Genomic DNA, 18,731 nt, shown 5'->3' with positions numbered 1-18,731 from the left:
TTTCTGGTAGTGTAGGGAGTGTAGTCTTTTATAGAAGTGAAATATGTACAATAAACATTTCAGAAAAGAAGAGAATAGAAGCTTCTAAAATGTGATGCTACAGAAGACTGCTTAAGATTAGATTGGTAGATCATGTAACCAATGAGGAGGTGCTGAATGGAATTGAGTAGATAAGAAATCTGTGGCATAATATGTCTAAAAGGAAAGACTAATTGATGGGACACATTCTAGGACATCAAGGGATCAACAATGCAGTACTGTAGGGAAGTGTATGTGTGAGTGTGGGGGGCAGGGAGGGGGGGGGGCCTAAAAACTGTAGAGAAAGACCACGAGATGAATTCACTAATAAGGTTCAAAAAGGACGTATGTTGCAGTACTTATTCAGAGATGAAGAGACTTGCACACAACAGAGTAGTGTGCAGAACTACACTTTCTTCGGACTGTTGACCACAGCAGCAACATAGTTATAGTGAACAGGTTGGTGCAATGGAAAGTATACAGAAGGGAACAGTAACCCAAAGGTCATGGTGTTGAGTCACTGTGTTTAAACGTTTGTATATTCAATTTTCATGTGACATACACTGCAAATAAACCAAAATAATGTCCAGTATCTGGTATTTGTTAATAGTTCCATAAAAGAAATGAAAAGGAAAGGCAAAGGAAAATATGAGACAAAATAAATTTACAAGAAGAAACTGTAATGTGTACATGAGAAGTTCAGTATAAAATTGGATACTTTTACTATTTTACAGTTGATGATTCACATGTGCTGCAGTGATATCCATCACAAAAACAGAGTTAGCAGTAATTGTCCCAGCATCTTGCACTTGTTATGATAATGCATTTTTATAATTACATTGTTAAATTAAAATTTACATAGAAAGACAAACTTGGTTTACATTTATAAAAAGTTTGGCAGGAAACCATGCACAATGCATCATTTTGCCAAATATTGGCAAGGATAACTAGTGATGTACAATGAAATGTAGTTTGATGTACCCTCCTTGGGATGTGATTTCTTATTCACTCATGATGGGCCAATTTTACCTGCACTGGGAACTTATTGTTCACTTGCAGCTGCCAACAGCTGCTCAAAGGTAAAAAGAAACCAATGCAAAATAAAGTCAGGTACCTTTTAATTACAGTCCTTCTTACAAAGTTATTTGCAGTGTCATCATGAACACCCCTGAACAAAAAATCATGCCCAGTAGTTGGAAGAAAACACAGGTCACACCTATTGACAAGAACAGATAGTGGGAAAAGCAGACACTGGACTCAGATTCATCAGAAGGCTCTTAAGGAAACGTAGCTCATCCATAAAAGAAATGGTTTATAAGGCACTTGTTTGCCCGATTCTTGAGTATTGTTCATCTATATGGGATCCCTATCAGGTACGCTGCTACAGGAGATTGAGGATATCCAACAAAGAGTGACGCGTTTCGTCATGGGATTGTTTAGCTGGCGAGAGTGCATTACGGAGATGCTGAACAAACTCCACTGGCAGACGTTACAAGAGAGGCATTGTGCATCACAGAGAGATTTACTGTTGAAATTTCAAGACAGCACTTTTCAGGAGGAGTCAGACAACATATTACTTCCCCCCACACACATCTCGTATATTGACCATGAGGAGAAAATTCGAGAAATTACAGCCAATACAGAGGCTTACCGACAGTCATTCTTCCCACGCACTATTCGCAAGGGTAACAGGGTTGGAAAGATCAGATGGTGGTACAGAAAGTACCCTCCAGCACACACCATTAGGTGGCTTGTGGAGTATGATGTAGATGTAGAAGGGTTGTGAACCAATCCCAATATCCTTGACCTTGATTTGTTGTAGGATCTAAGAACGTATTCTGAGTTCAAACACAAGGTTGTCTCCTGAACAGAATGGCCCCCTCCATGTCAACCAGCACAGACTGATCATGCAAAACCCAACTCACTTTTCTCACAAGACATGATGAAAGCTTTGGATTAAGACAGGGCATATGCAGTATTTCTTGATTTCTGAAAAGCATTTGACTCATGACAGTATGATGATATGGTGTATCAAGTGAAATTTATGACTGGATTGAGGATTTTTTGGTAAGGAGGATGCAGCAGGTTGTCTTGATGGAAAGTCATCATCAGATGCAAAAGTAACTTTGAGTGTCCCCAGAGAAGTGTGTTGGGACCCTTGCTGTTCATGCTGTACATTAATGAACTTGCAGACAATATTAATAGTAACTTCAGACTTTTCCAGATGATACAGTTACCTCTAATGAAGTACTATCCAAAAGAAGCTGCATAATTATTCAGTCTGATCTTGATAAGATTTAAAAGCGGTGCAGAGACTGGCAATTTGCTTTAATTTTTCAGAAATGTAAAATTGTGCATTTCACAAAATGAAAAAATTTAGTATCCTTTTACTGTGATATCAACGAGTCACAGTTGGAATCGGCCAACTCAAACAAATACCAGGATGTAACACTTTGTAGGGATATGAAATGGAATGATTGCATAGGCATTGTGGATAAAATACGTGGTAGCTTCAGTTAACTGGTAGAATACTAGGGAAATCGAAAGAGTGTATAAAAGAGATTCCCTAAAGGTCACTCATGTGATCCATTCTAGAATATTGCTCAAATTTATGGGACCCATACCAAACAGGACTAACAGGGAATACTGAACATACACTATGTGATCAAAAGTATCTGGACACCTTGCTGAAAGTGACTCACAAGTTCATGGCACCCTCCATCAGTAACACCGGAATTCAATTTGGTATTTGGCCACACTTAGCCCTGATGACAGCTTCCACTCTTGCAGCCATATGTTCAATCAGGTGCTGGAAGATTTCTTGGGGAATGCACCCCATTCTTCATGGAGTGTTGCACTAAGGAGGAGGCATCGATGTTGGTCGGTGAGGCCCGGCACGAAGTTGGCATTCCAAAACATCCCAAAGGTGTTCTTTAGGATTCAGGTCAGGATCTGTGCAGCCCAGTCCATTACAGGGATGGTACTGTCATGTAACCACTCTGCCACAGGCCATGAATTATGAACAGGTGCTCAATCATATTGAAAGATGCAATAACCATCCCTTAATTGCTCTTCAACAGTGGGAAACAAGAAGGTGCTTAAAACATCAATGCAGGCCTGTATTGTGATAGTGCCACCATGCAAAACAGCAAGGGGTGCAAACCCCCTCCATGAAAAACAGGACTGCAGCATAACACCACCACCTCCGAATTTTACTGTTGGCACTACACACACTGGCAGATGACGTTCATACCCACACCCTGCTATCGGATCACCACATTGTGTACCATGATTCATCACTCCACACAACATTTTTCCACTGTTCAGTCGCCCAATGTTTATGCTCCTTACACCAAGCGAAGCGTTATTTGGCATTTACCAGCATGGCGAGTGGCTTATGAGCAGCTGCTCGACCATGAAATCCAAGTTTTCTCACCTCCCACCTAACTGTCATAGTACTGCAGTGGATCCTGATGCAGTTTGGAATTCCAGTGTGATGGTCTGGATAGATGTCTGCCTACTACACATTACGACCCTTTTCAACTGTCGGCGGTCTCTGTCAGTCGACAGATGAGGTCGGCCTGTATGCATTTGTGCTGTATGTGTATCTTCACGTTTCCAAGTCACTATCACATTGGTAACAGTGGACCTATGGATGTTTAGGAGTGTGGAAATCTCGCATACAGACGTGTGACACAAGTGACACCCAATCACCCGACCACATTCGAAGTCTGTGATTTCCACAGAGAGCCCCATTCTGCTCTCTCACCTGGAGCTCCCGCTTCTGTCATTTTCATTTCTGGCCAAGCCATTCATATACCATATATTCGGATGAAATCAATGGTTATGAGAAGCCTTGGTCCCCTTGTACGTCAATCTCTATGCTAACAATGACTACCTCCCCCCCTCCCCATACCTCCCCCCCCCTCCCCCCACTTTCAGACACGCATCTTCAGTATGTTACTTAAAATCCAGAAACCTACTGACATTGGACTCTCAATTGAAGTTAATTACTGTGCTCCCACAGAAAGAAGTTGATTAATAGCTCCAGTATATTGCCTATAGCCTAACATACTAAGACAAATGTGTGACCCAGTTACTTTGCCACCTCTCCACCGATGTTATCCCTGAAGCTGCTCAAAGCTCTAGCAGCATGGAAGCAGCCCAGAACTGTAACCAGATTGCAGCCACAGTCAGTAGACACTGACACTTTGTTAACTGCTGTGCCTGTGTATCTGTTTGACTGACTACTGCATGACAACAGCCATACACCTGCCATCAGTCTGTGTTCCAAATGTTTCCAGGCAACACTAAAACTTGGCTCTTCCACAAACTCAGCACTGGGCCATACTACTTAAATCTCCATGGCCAGCCGATTGTCATCAACACAGCTGGGCTCTATTATGATGTACAGCCAGTGCCAGTCGTCACAGGTCATATGCCACAGGTACATTTGCCATCTCCAAGCCGTGAAGCAGCAACTACCCCCTTACTGCCAGAACCCCAGGTCACCAATCACTATTACTCTCCAGCATGCAGTTGCATGTTCACAGCACAAGGTAGTCCTGCTAAGCTTGCCCACCAAACCTTGGGTGCTAGCTCTTCATTGTCAGTCATCTACTGTCTGTGATATTGCAGATGCACTGATTTATACTGCATGTATGAATGTTAATGAAGAGTTTTGACAACAGATTGCCTGCCTACATTGTAGAAAAATCCACAATTCTACAGAAGGGACCATTAACCCTCACCTTCCATAATAACAACCTGTTTCTCTTGGTGCTAGAACAACTGCTGGAGCCATTATGGTGGATCTGTAGAGGGCAGAAATGAAAAGGTTGCAGCAACAGTGGCAGTCAGCACAAGTTTTCAAGTAAGCTTTGTTTGGGCCAATCAGGTTGGTTTTTTTCTTTCTTTTTTTTTTTTGGAGGGGGAGGGGGGGTTATTGTACCCCTGTGGTGGCAATATAAGCAAAAAAAGCTGTCAATGAGAAAGTAACAACCCAGTTGCTAGTTCAGTATTTCTGAATGAGGTAGCTAAAGTTCAGGCTGATAATGAGGTTGTGCATAAGGAAACAGATTGTTTAAAGAGTGAAAGAAGGGAATGGCCAACTTCTAGCATGTCTCCACCCATCCTTGAAGCTGGTATTGCCTCATTTTTGGGTAAATCTGGGGCAAACGTTTACTTCTGTTTTGAAAATTTACATACAGCAGTGAAGCTAGGAAACTGGAGTAGTGAGCAGTTGTCAAATATGGCATATTTAAAATTAGTAGAAGATGCCAGAACATGTGTAATGAGCAATGCAAAGGTGTGGGATTCCCAGGGCTTCATGGGATTTCAGGAAGGGTTAGTAGATCATAACAGAATAAAGAATGCTTCTTGGTATTAATATGAACAACTCAATGGTATAGTTCCCAAAACAAGCGGAAGGTAGAAAATTGTTTTAGTCCATATCAGAAAATCAGTGTTAAATCATACAAACTGATGACAATGATCATGCCAAAAAGGCTGTTCTACAGGATACAGAACAATGGGTGCTTGATGCATTTCTCAGGGATCTACCAGCTGAGATTTTGTAAAAAGTGCACATGGAATTTCCAAAAACTTTGGAAGAAGCAGTAGCAACTGCAGCAGCTTTGTCTGAAATTGACTTGGTGGTTAGGCCATTAGAGAAGCGAGTAGTTTTTAACACAAAGGTCATATGTTATTGATGTGGCTCTCAGGATTTCATTCAGTGGTTTTGTAGGAAGCCACAGCATCAAGATGCAAACAGGCCGGGTACTCCATTCAGAAATGTCCGCAGACATGTGAAAGATGGAATCAGGGTAACTTTCACACACCCCCATTAAATGGGAAGAGGGTGTTGTGACCACTGCGCAATGCTCCCAATAAGTTTGGCCATGGGACACTCCTGTACTAAATCAGTGTAGAGGTCATCAGAGCACCATGTAGATGTGACTGGCACGTTGTCATCTCCTGTGAGCTCAGCAGCACAGGGAGAGAGTGTACACCACATGGGTTACAGGTGACAGTCATGAAGATGCACTGGCATGCAGTGAGGATGGCGGAAGCATGACTGTACAGTGGTGTTGAATGTCGGAGGGGTGGTACAGAGGTCACTGGGGCGCTAGTGGAAATGCGTTATCTGAAGAGGGCAGGCGGGGATCATGGTGGTGAGGAGACCATCATCGGAGAGTTGGGAAGCGAGAGATGTGGTGTCAACATCGTGTAGTGTGTAACAGGACATCCTCCTCTAGAATTACTTTTCCTCAATAGTAGCTGTCGATACCAACATTATTTTTCAAATCTTGGACAGATCAGTAATATCTCAATTGCTTTGCTGAAAACTTTCATATAATTTTATACACAATATGTTATATTTCAAGCTAAAATATTATAGTTTTGATGTTATAACTGATAAGTACTAGTTCTGAATGTAAAGTTAAATTTCTTTTTTAAACATTTGAAATTACAAATTATTTGCACACTTAAAATTTCAATTATTAATTACACAATTCTGTACAGTTTACTATATTTATTTCTGAATTCATTTATGAAATAATAGTTGAAATTAATAATGTAACAAAAATTAGTAGGAATTCATTTGTTAAGAAAAATTGTAAACCCTTTGGAATGTTGTTATTTCCACAGAGTGAGAGAGTAGTGGTAAGCTTGCCTCTGATGTGATTGGATGTATTGTTGTATTGAGGTGTGAACAATGTAATTTTGGCTTTGTTAATATGAAAAATCAAAATACTGTATGGTATACTAAATGTGAGAAAATCAATGGAAAATTACATAAAAAATTCTGTAACAACAATCTTCCAATTTATTTAGTTCAGACCAAGCATGAGGACCTGATGTTAGAGTTTCAGCTTCAAGAATAAGACCCCTAGACAAAAAGAACTGGAGTCGTCTCAACATGACAAGCTAAGTAAACTTGAAAGTTTATTGTAATCTTCGTTCCTCTCAAATCTCCATAAATGACTTTGCTTATTAATTACTTGGCAACGGCCTTGCCGCAGTGGGTACACCGGTTCCCGTGAGTTCACCAAAGTTATGCGCTGTTGGGCGTGGCCGGCACTTAGATGGGTGACCATCCAGCCACCATGCACTGTTGCCATTTTTCGGGGTGCACTCAGCCTCGTGATGCCAATTGAGGAGCTACTCAACCGAATAGTAGCGGCTTCGGTCAAGACTACCATCATAACGCCCGGGAGAGCGGTGCGCTGACCCCACGCCCCTCCTATCCGCATCCTCCTCTGAGGATGACACGGTGGCCGGATGGTCCCAGTAGGCCACTCGTGGCCTGAAGACGGAGTGCTTTTTTTTTTTTATTAATTACTTGGACTGGGCATTATTTAATGTGGACAGCTGATGGAAGAAGGAAGGAGGGGGAGATTACAAGTGTTGTAACAGTTCTCTTAATGTGACAAGTGACAGAGCCATCCTTGGTTTGGCCATCTGAATGCTGCAAAGCTCCCAGGCCGCTTTTGTGAACCATATGTGATCCCAGAAGAACCTATGGAAGTGCATCTGTCCAGAGGCCACAGTAGCACATGACAGCCGTGTCTAAGGTGCTATGCCACCACTTTATGAGCCTGTTGCTCTGTTAATAATATTTTGTCATTTTAATTTGACTGGCACCAATCAAGGTGCACAACCTGAGGAAAAGTGCCAGTTCAAACTGCCGACCTTGGTCAGTCATTATGGATGTGAGGCAATTGAAGCATGAAAGTTGCATGTCAGTAAAGGCTTTGGCAGCGGATTTGGCATCAATACCCTTAAGTGGGACATCTCCTACCCATCGAGTGATGTGGGCAACCACCAACAGAATGTACTAGTAGCCATCACAGAGGGATAGTGGTGTCACAAGATTGATGTGCACCTGCTGGAAACATCCTTTCAGTGTTCTGTGATACCGTGCTCCTTTGGCATGGAACACTTGAATGAATCCTAAGCTTGCAATCATTCTTCACATTAGGCTATAAAAAATGGTGTGTCACTAGGTGCACAGTCATATGTACACTGTGGTGTATCAAGTTTGTAACGCATTAAAGATGACATCGTGAAATGATTAAGGAACAAGAAGGCATGTTTGTTTCTGCAGGATGTCACAGAGGATCAGACAGGGCACTCCTGGAATAGGCCAAAGTTTGATCTGTAGGTTCATGAAGGAGTCACAAAGAAAAGCCTGTAATCGTTGGTCCTGCTGTCGCACTTCCACAAACTGTTCGTAGTCAAAGCAGGATAACATGGTGCTGATGTGTGAGAGGTAATCTGCCATAACATTTTCCACACCTTTCAGATGATGTTCATTGGTGGTGAACTATGTGACATAATTTAAGCTTCAAAACCACTGGGGCAAGAGTCCTTTGGTGCGTTTTGGATAAAGTCTGCGAGCAGTTGGTGGTCCGTGTAAATAATCAGAGGGCATCCCCTCAATGTCTTTCTGATAGTAACATACAGCTTTGTAAACTGCTAGTAACTCTGGATTATGTGCTGACGAATTGCAATGCAAAGGTGAAAGCTTGTGAGAGAGAAAAAATGGAGTGGCTGTTGAATACCTTCCACCTTTTATTGCAGGGCTGCACCAATGGCTGAGTTGCTTGCATTCACGTTTTGATGAGCTGGACCTCTAGGAGTGGGCGCATGAAAGTAAAAGATCAGATGAGGCAGTCTTTAATAATAGCGCCAATAGAATCTACCAATAGCCATCAGAGAGGGGTATGCAATCATTCTTCTTCAATAGCAACAGGAGCCAGGCATATTAGTGACCTTATGAGAGACAAAGGGTGTATCAGAATTGGGTGGAGGTGGTAGACAAATTTAGTCTTCCTGATGAGGGCTTGAGTGAGTGGCACCTGAAGTGAAGCTGCTTGTGGAAGATGGCTTCAATAAAAATTTACCATGCTTAAGAACCAATGTCGTTCCTGGTAGTCCTGAGGTGTCAGCAGTTGTTGAATGGTCTCTATGCGCTGTGGCGTAGGGAGAAAGCCAGAGTTGCTTACAATGTGGCCAAGGAAATTGGCTCCCCTTTGTCAGTGTTGGCATTTTCATTCATTGATTACAACTCTGCTATTAGAGAGAACGTTAAAAACTTGAAATGCATGTTATGGGAGTCTTTCTCCAGTGAAAAAATGATATCATCAAAGCAAGTGTAACAAAATGGGAACTTGGAATAGCACACCACCAAAAGCACTGCCATGTTTGAGCAGACTTTATGGCATAAACATAAACTCAAAGAAGCCAAAAGATGTGACAACAGCCATTTTGTGGACATCATCCTGGCACTTACAGATTTGCAGGTATACTTTCTTGTGGTCAGTCACACTAAACACAGAGGCATCCACCAGATAATGAGTGAAGTCCTGGATGTTGAGGACTAGTTAGCTGTCCAGTATAGTATGATGATTCAGAACTCTGTAATCACCACACAGCCTGACAGATCTCTCTCTTTTAGGAACTAATTTTATGGGTGGAGCCCAGGATGTGTCATAGGGCCACAAGCTGCCATTTTGTAAGAATGTGTCTACAGCTGTCTTAGCGATCCTGAGTAGATACAGTGATAGCCTACATAGTCTGTGATGCAAAAGGAGCCAGGCGTATTGATGACCTTATGAATCATTCATTTTTTAGTAATGCACTGTACAAACCAGTCTTGTAGAGAAGGGCACAAAGACACGTCAGAGGGCAGATGAGTGAAAAGTGTGGCAGATGGTGGCAATGCTGTAGATGTATCCACACATGGTGAAAGAGCTTTAGAGTCAGGTCGGTGCAGAGAGACAGGGAGTATGTCAGAACTGAATGGAGATGGATGGCAAATTTGATTGAAGCGACACTGGGCCACTTGGAATTCCTCTTCAGCTTCATGAATTCTGGGCTGGATGGCATCATTTTCACGTAGCGGATGGATATTCACCATGTGCAAGTCGAAATAGAGCTGCTGTAGTTTCTGAATGTGATGAGTAGCGTGAAGACAGTGCTAAAAGTACCAGTGGCCATTGGGAATTCTACTGAGTGATCAAAGCCATTGCGTAAAGTGGGTGGCTTTGTTGTGCTGGGCCACTGAGGAGGCTTGACTAATGATGCCTGTGACAGGGCGGACCCTAGCAATGTGAGCCAAAATGCAACCATGCAGATCAGAACCAAACAGAAGTGTCAGAGGATGTCTGCACAAAATACTGGCCCAAGAACATCGGCAACTATGAATGTCCATGTGAAAATGTCATCAAAATGCAGATCCAGCATGCAGGACCGAGCAGGTAGATGTTGTTGATGGATACAAGGGTAGCAAAGTAATGGCTTCTGAGCTGGAGCCAGAAAGGAAGCATTGGCCACTAATGCAGTCAAGAATGAAGTGCTTGTTGTCATCTTGACATAGCCAATGTCATTGATGCAAGTGTCTAGGTAGTTTAGATATCCTACTCAGTTCAGTGCAACTCCTGCGAACAGTGCATCAAGTTTGGGAAGCCAAGTGGTGATCAACAGTTGTGGGAAGTCACCAAATCATGTGTGGTACCAGCTAAAGTGGTTCTGCACAGGTGCAACTGTGGCATAGTTAGTATGTGAATGGGGATTTTTGTGGTGGTGCATAGGTCATCGCTCTGTCCGTCAGCAGTGACATCTAGTTTGGCAGAGGTAGCAGGAGATCAGCTCATCATGTGATAGCTGGGAAGTCAGTTGTGTCATTGCTGTCTGCATTATTTACACATTATCAATGTTGAATGATGGAAAATATTCTATCCACAAGTTCCCAAGTTTGAGGTGGGTATCTAGTGGCTCTTGCTCATGGGCAACCATGGGCAGTTGAACTTGCGGGAGAAACTTGACAACCCATAATGCCCATAGCATGTGAATGGGAATCAATTTAATATTTAACTGATGCCATAGTTATGATGGAGCCCTATACTTTAAATATTCACTGTAGATAATGTAATGTAACTGTTCCTCCAGGGAGCAGGTGAGGCAGTGAAAGAGTGCTGTTTTACCAGTCTCATATTTATTGTCCAAGTGAGAGGCACAGATGATATCACTGATTGAATCTGCATGTTCATCCAAATGACTAAGCAGTGTGACAGATTTTGTGTTGTTGTGGATGACTTCATGTGAAGCAAAAATGCTTTCCACAGTGGTGGACCACAGGCTTGGTTGGTCTCTCCAAAAGAGTGACAGCTTAGATGAGTCCGCAGTTTAGTAGGTTGCCATAGCAACATCCATAGAAGAAGAACAGCTGTGCAACTGTTTCTGTATGTGACATGACTTGATGCACTATAGGTGACACGGAATACTATGCAATGGGCTGCAACAGGTTCACAGTGGATGGATTTGCACACGACTTGGAAGACACCTCAGAGAATGCGAGCGAATGTGAATACAACTGGGCTGATTGTTGTGGCTTGGAAGTAGCCACATTTGTGAGTGGCACAGAGTCCATTGCAAAATCACAGAACACGTTGTCTGAAGAACCCCATTGTTCTGTACAACTGTTCACTGTCAGAGCACTGTCATGAACCGTGTCATTATCACTTTTGATAACTTGAGATGCATGAGGGATGTTGTGCTTAACAATGGGTATCGTAGTGTGAGAACTGCTGCCCAGAAGCATGAAATGTACAGCACGATGGGGACACAACAGCAGTATTGTAAGCATGCAACTGTAGATGTCCTGAACTGATTGCAGACATGGTTGTCATAGGTCACCAATGTAGGATGTACAATAATAACAACCATATCCAAAAGAGTATACAATTTATTCTCACAAAGTTGGTACAACAGAGTTACATATGCACTGCTTGAAACCATTACATGAACTGTCTATCAGAGATCGTTCACGCTTGGTCTCATACAACCACCTACAAATTTGTTATTATCATGGAGTGCCCACAACTCTTTTTAATAATAAGGAATTAAGCTGTTTGTTGTGATCCCCATATAAGCCTGTTCCATTATTCTTCTAACACAATACATGAAATATGATGTCTTGCAAAGATCAATGCATAGTCCACTCCTGTTCTTGGCATATTGAAATGTTTTTCCAAGAAAACTTTAATGTTTGCTGATGATACAGGCATGCTTGTAAAGAGGAAAAACACGTCCTTCCCAGGTACAAAAGTGATTGCCCCTTTATCAGGATGCCTGTGTCATAGCAAACATTACAGTTTGCTTAGCAAATGATTTCTGTGTGCCAAGAACAGGAGCAGACCATGCACCCAACATTGCAGGACATCATATTTAATGTATTGTGTTATCTGAAAGCACCCAACAGAAGACTAGTTTTAGAATTATGCACACACATATGAAAATTAATATTTGGGCAGTAAAATGTCAGCTACATTTTATGTGTTATTTCATCCACACTGGCTGGCTCTTGTGAACTCCACAGATGTTATGACTGTTGGTGAATAATGCAATCAGCCAAAAATAAGTTTAAAGCCCATGGTTCTGAAATAAAAGGATTTTAAAAAGTGTTTGTGACTAGTTTCATGATTCACCAACATATATTTTGTGTGCTGTATAGGTTCTTTGATTATTCATATTGTCTCGACTTCGAACAAATAAATGATGTAGATGTTCCTCTTCTCAGTTTGCAGTTTACTGCTACAAGAAGTAATTAACCACTATATGTTATATTAAATAAACAGTAGTTTCACACAACAAATATCACTAAAAATAAAAATTTAATATAATTCATTTCTATGTACAAACTATGATGGTTTCTCTGTGCTCTGTTTTAACTTTTTTAGACTGAATTAAGAGAACAGTATGTGAGTCATTCCATAATAAATAAGCCAATTTTTGGTTCCCACCTAATTGTTATAACAAGAACAAACATGATTTATGGAATGTAGTATGTCTTAGAGAAACACACAAGGTACAATGAAGTAGAGGTTGTGCATAGCACTGAACACACTGACTGGACAATAGTAATACAAGTTACAGAACAGGCTGAGCACTTGTTTGCGATCACTTGTATAATACTGTTTCTTTGGTGGCTCAACAGAGTGTGCCAGAAGGCTAACCCAGGTGGCCTCTATAAGTGGGCCTATGAACTGTATGGACACTTGATCTGTGAAATGAGTGAAGGTACATCTCTCCTCCCTTCCAGGGCTAGAAAAACCACATGCATATATAAAACCACTAAGCACAGAAAAATACATGGTATAGAAAAGATGCATGGTACAGAAAACAGCATGATACAGAAAAAAAGCACTGCTATAGAAAAGGAGCACTGATACAGAAAGAAAGCATTGGTACAGAAAAAGCACTGGTACCGAAAGAGCCCTGATACTGTGGGGGGGGGGGGGGGGGGGGGGGGGGGGGGAACAGCAGCACTGATTCCACAAGGTACTGAGATTATGGGTCACGGAAAACACACCAATGATGGCACTGACATCCATTTCATTGCCTGACAATAACAGTTGCTGCAGCATGGGACAGGCAGGTAGCAGCGGCGGAAGTGATGAGGAAGCAGTTTGGTTCTCCATCCCCCCCCCTCTCATGAGAGGCCACAGCATAGGACTAGGGACGGCATCTACATAGTGACATCCTCGTCGATGTCAGTGGTCAACATCAGTGGCACCAGCGAGGGCGTCGGAGACAACGGCCTTTTATTATCGTGGATGCAGAACCAGTTATTGATACAGCCTTTCTACGGCACTTTCACATGGTTACAGACCTGACTAACAGCGTGCTAACTCTCATGGCCAGCACTTGCTCTGCTGCAGGTGCTGTCGGCCACGCCCCTGTAGCAGCTGCACAGGGCAGGGCAATGCAGGTGGCAAAGTGTTGACATCTGAGTTCATGTCGATGTGGTATAATCGGTCACTGAGGTGGTCACGTACAAAAAGTTTGCTATTGTGGAAGCAGCAGAGCAGGTTTGCGCTGTTGTTGCCCATTTTTGGTACTGAAGTAACTTCAAAATCTTGCACAGTCCCGTCAGCTTCCACCGAAATGTGTGAGTAGTTGGAAAACTTCTTACAGGATGCCAGTTGTGGGCAGAATCAGCATGCACAGTGTCAACAAAAATGATACTGCACAGGCACGGCATGATTGGCAGCATGTTGCAGAGGCTCTGACATAATGCTGTTGACTGCTCAGTGCAGGAGCAGACAAGGCACAGCAGGTCGCTAAGGTCTTCACCTCAGCCAAGTGTGGTGACGTCACTGTCAGCGGAAGTCAGGAGGAGGGGATCAGCTGGGCTCATAGTTGCCAGGTCATTGCCTGTGCTGCTGTTGAAGTTGCAAGTCATACTCACTGGTATTGTTGTCTGTGTTGTATGATCAAATGTATTTGATCAGCAAGTTTAAGATGTGCATCCTGTGATTCATGTTCACGGGCGACTATCGCCTGTCGTATTAGTGTCGGGAGTTTCACGACCCACAGAGTACATAACGTGTGGTCGGGCACAAGATAGATGTCAATCGGTATGTGGAGGCATCACCATAGTAGCAACAGGGTCTTGTCACTTAAAACATTGTCATAAATGATGTGATAGATTTGATCCTCCAGGGAGTGGATGAAGCAGCAGAGTAGTGCAGCTTTCACTATCTTGTATTTGTTATCTACTGGGAGGGGGTAATGAAGACGTCACTTATTACGTCCACATGTTCCCCAAAGTAACTTAATAAAGTGATGAATTTGGTGCCATTGTTGACATGGCATGGTTGTCTTTTCAAAAGTGATTAAGCACGAATCCAACTGGCTGGATTACGCCGTGTTTAGGGCGAAACACCCCCCCCCCCCCCCCATGAAGAATGGACCTTGCCATTGGTGGGAAGGCTTGCAGGCCTCAGTGATACAGATAGCCATACCGTAGATGCAACCACAATGGAGCGGTATCTGTTGAGAGACCAGACAAACATGGGGTTCCTGAATAGGAGCAGCAGTCTATTCAGTAGTTGCAGGGGCAACTATCTGGATGATTGACTGAAATGCCCTTGTAACATCAACCAAGTCTACCTTGCTGTGCTGGTACTGCAAACGGCTGAAAACAAGGGGAAACTACAGCTGTAATTTTTCGCGAGGGCAATCAGCTTTACTGTGTGTTAAATGATGATGGCATCCTATTGGGTAAAATATTATAGAGGTAAAATAGTCCCCCATTCTGATCTCCAGGCTGGGACTACTCAGGAGGATGCTGTTACCAGGAGAAACAAAACTGGCCTTTAACAGATCGGAGCGTGGAATGTCAGATCCCCTAATCAGGCAGGTAGGTTCGAAAACTTAAAAAGGGAATGGATAGGTTAAAGTTAGATATAGTGGGAATTTCAGGAGGAATAGGATTTCTGGTCAAGTGAATACAGGGTTATAAATACAAAATCAAATAGGTGTAATGCATGAGTAGGTTTAATAATGAATTTAAAAAATAGGTACATGGATAAGCTACCATGAACAGCATAGTAAACACATTATTAATGCCAAGATAGACACGAAGACCACACATACCACAGTAGTACAAGTTTATATGCCAAGTAGCTCTGTAGATGATGAAGAGATTGAAGAAATGTATGGTGAGATAAAATAAATTATTCATATAGTTAAATGAGATGAAAATATAATAGTCATGGGGGACTGAAATTCTGTAGCAAGAAAATAAAGAGAAGGAAAAGTAGTAGGTGAATATGGACTGGGGGTAAGGAATGAAAGAGGGAGCCACCTGGTAGAATTTTGCACAGAGCATAACTTAATTATCACTAACACTTGGTTTAAGAGTCGTGAAAGAAAGTGTATATGTGGAAGAGACCTGGCAACACCAGAAGGTTTCAGATTGATTATATATTGGTAAGACAGAGATTCAGGAACCAGGTTTTAAATTGTAAGACATTTCCAGGGGCAGGTGAGGACTCTGACCACAATTTATTGGTTATGAACTGTAGATTAAAACTGAAGAAACTGCAAGAAGGTAGGAATTTAAGGAGATGGGACCTGGATAAACTGAAAGAACTAGAGGTTGTAGAGAATTTCAGACAGAGTGACAGGCAAGAACAGGGTAGAAAGGAATACAGTAGAAAAAAATAGGTAGCTTTGAGAGACGAAATAGTGAAAGCAGCAGAGGATCAAGTAGGTAAAAAGATGAGGGTTAGCAGAAATCCTGTGGTAACACAAGAAATATTAAATATAATTGATGAAAGGAGAAAAATATAAAAATGCAGTAAATGAAGCAGGCAAAAAGGAATACAAAAGTCTCAAAAATGAGATCGGCAGAAAGTGCAAAATGGCTACGCAGGAATTGCTAGGGGACAAATGTACAGTTGTATAAGCATATATCACAAGGAGTAAGACAGATGCCACCTACAGAAAAACTAAAGAGACCTTTGGAGAAAAGAGAACCATTTGTACGAATATCAAGAGCTCTGATGGTAAACCAGTCCTAAGCAAAGAAGGGAAAGCCGAATGGTGGAAGGAGTATGTACAGGTTCTATACAAGAACGATGTACTTGAGGGCAATATTATGGAAGTGGAAGAGGACATAAATGAAAATGAGGTGGGAGATATGACACTGCGTGAAGAATTTGACAGAGCACTAAAAGGCCTAAGCAGAAACAAATCCCTGGGAGTAGACAACATTCCATTAGAACTACTGATAGCCTTGGGAGAGCCAGCCATGAGCAAACTCTTACATCTGTTGGGAAAGATGTATGAGACAGGGAAAATACCATCAGACTTCAAGAAGAATATAATAATTCCAACTCCAAGAAAGCAGGTGTTGAGAGGTGTGACAATTACCGAACTATCAGTTTAATAAGTCATGGTTGCAAAATACTAACATGAAATCTTTACAGATGAATGGAAAAACTGGTAGAAGCTGACCTCGGGGAAGATCGTTTTGGATCCTGTAGAAATGTTGGAACGCGTGACGCAATACTACCCTACAACTTATCTTAGAAAAGAAGTTAAGGAAAGGCAAACCTGACTTTATAGCAATTGCCGACGTAGAGAAAGCTTTTGACAATGTTGACTGGAATACTCTCTTTCAAATTCGATAGGTGGCAGCAGTAAAATACAAGGAACAAAAGGCTACTTATAATTTGTTCAGAAACCAGGAGGTAGTTATAAGGGTCGAGGGACAAAAAAGGGAAGCAATGGTTGAGAAGGGAGTGAGACAGGGTTGTAGGCTGTCCACGGTGTTATTCAACTTGTGCATTGAACAAGCAGTAAAGGAAACCAAAGAAAAATATGGAGTAGGAATTAAAACCCAGGGAGAAGAAATAAAAACCTTGAGGTTTCCTGATGAAATTGTAATTCTGCCAGAGACAGCAAAGAACTTGGAAGAACAGTTGAACTGAATGGGCAGTATCTTAAAAGGAGGCTATAAGATGAATAACAACAAGAGCAAAATGAGGATAATGGAATGTAGTCAAATTAAATCAGGTGATGCTGATGGAATTAGATACATAAAGTAGTAGATGAGTTTTGCAATTTGGGCCGCAAAATAACTATGAATGGTTGAAGTAGGGAGGATATAAAATGTAGACTGATGATGGTAAGGAAAGCATTTCTGAATAAGAGAAATTTGTTAACCTTGAGTATAGATTCAAATGTCAGAAAAGGCTTTTCAGAAAGTATTTGTATGGAGTGTAGTCATGTATGGATGTGAAACATGGATGATAAACAGTGTAGACAAGAAGAGAATAGAAGCTTTTGAAATGTGGTGCTACAGAAGAATGCTGAAGATTCGATGGGTAGATGACATAACTAATGAGGAGGAACTGAATAGAACTGTGAAGAAGAGGAATTTGTGGCACAGCTTGACTAGAAGAAGGGATTGGTTGGTAGAACACACTATGAGGCATCAAGGGATCACCAATTTAGTACTGCAGGGAACCGTGGAGGGTAAAAATCATAGAGGGAGACCAAGAAATGAATACTAACATGAAGGATGTAGGTTGCAGTAGCTACTCAGAGATGAGTAGCTATGCTACTCTATCCACAGGATAGAGAAGCATGGAGAGCTGTATCAAACCAGTCTTTGGGCTGAAAACCACAACACAACAAGGTGAAGTCAGATTTGCAAAGGGAACAGCTTCCTGTGTGAGAACGTAAAGTACATTGTTTGTGATCTTCCATTGTTCATTAGTGTTATGCATTAATGAAGCACTGTTCAGGAGACCATCACTGTCACATTTTATCACACGAGCTTCATGAGGTGTGTTATAACATGGCTTGAGAAACATTGTCCACAAGTGAAAATTGTGCAGCACAATGTGGGCATTTCAGCACCATTGTTGTTGCGCAGTAGCCCTGAATGTTGAAATTTACTAACGACAACAATCGTTGGGATTCATAAACAGAGTATAGGAGACAATTACAATGAATAATCACTCGATCTAGATATTCTGCATAACATATTTATTGACAATATGAACCAGCACTGGAAAAGTAACTGAACATGGCATGGTCATGAGACTGAATGTAGGTCAAACAGTTTCCTGTGTGACACCACGGGTGACCAGCAGTACTGTTACTTCATGGATTGGTGTTCCCAGTCATCCAAATATCTCATAAACTAAACAAGCTTGAAACTTAATACTTACACTACTGGCCATTAAAATTGCTACACCAAGAAGAAATGCAGATGATAAACGGGTATTCATTGGACAAATATATTATACTAGAACTGACATGTGATTACATTTTCACTCAATTTGAGTGCATAGATCCTGAGAAATCAGTACCCAGAACAACCACCTCTGGCCGTAATAACAGCCTTG

Source organism: Schistocerca serialis, chromosome 8 (assembly GCF_023864345.2).
Source record: "Schistocerca serialis cubense isolate TAMUIC-IGC-003099 chromosome 8, iqSchSeri2.2, whole genome shotgun sequence".
NCBI lineage: Eukaryota > Metazoa > Arthropoda > Insecta > Orthoptera > Acrididae > Schistocerca > Schistocerca serialis.
This window is presented reverse-complemented; position numbering follows the sequence as displayed.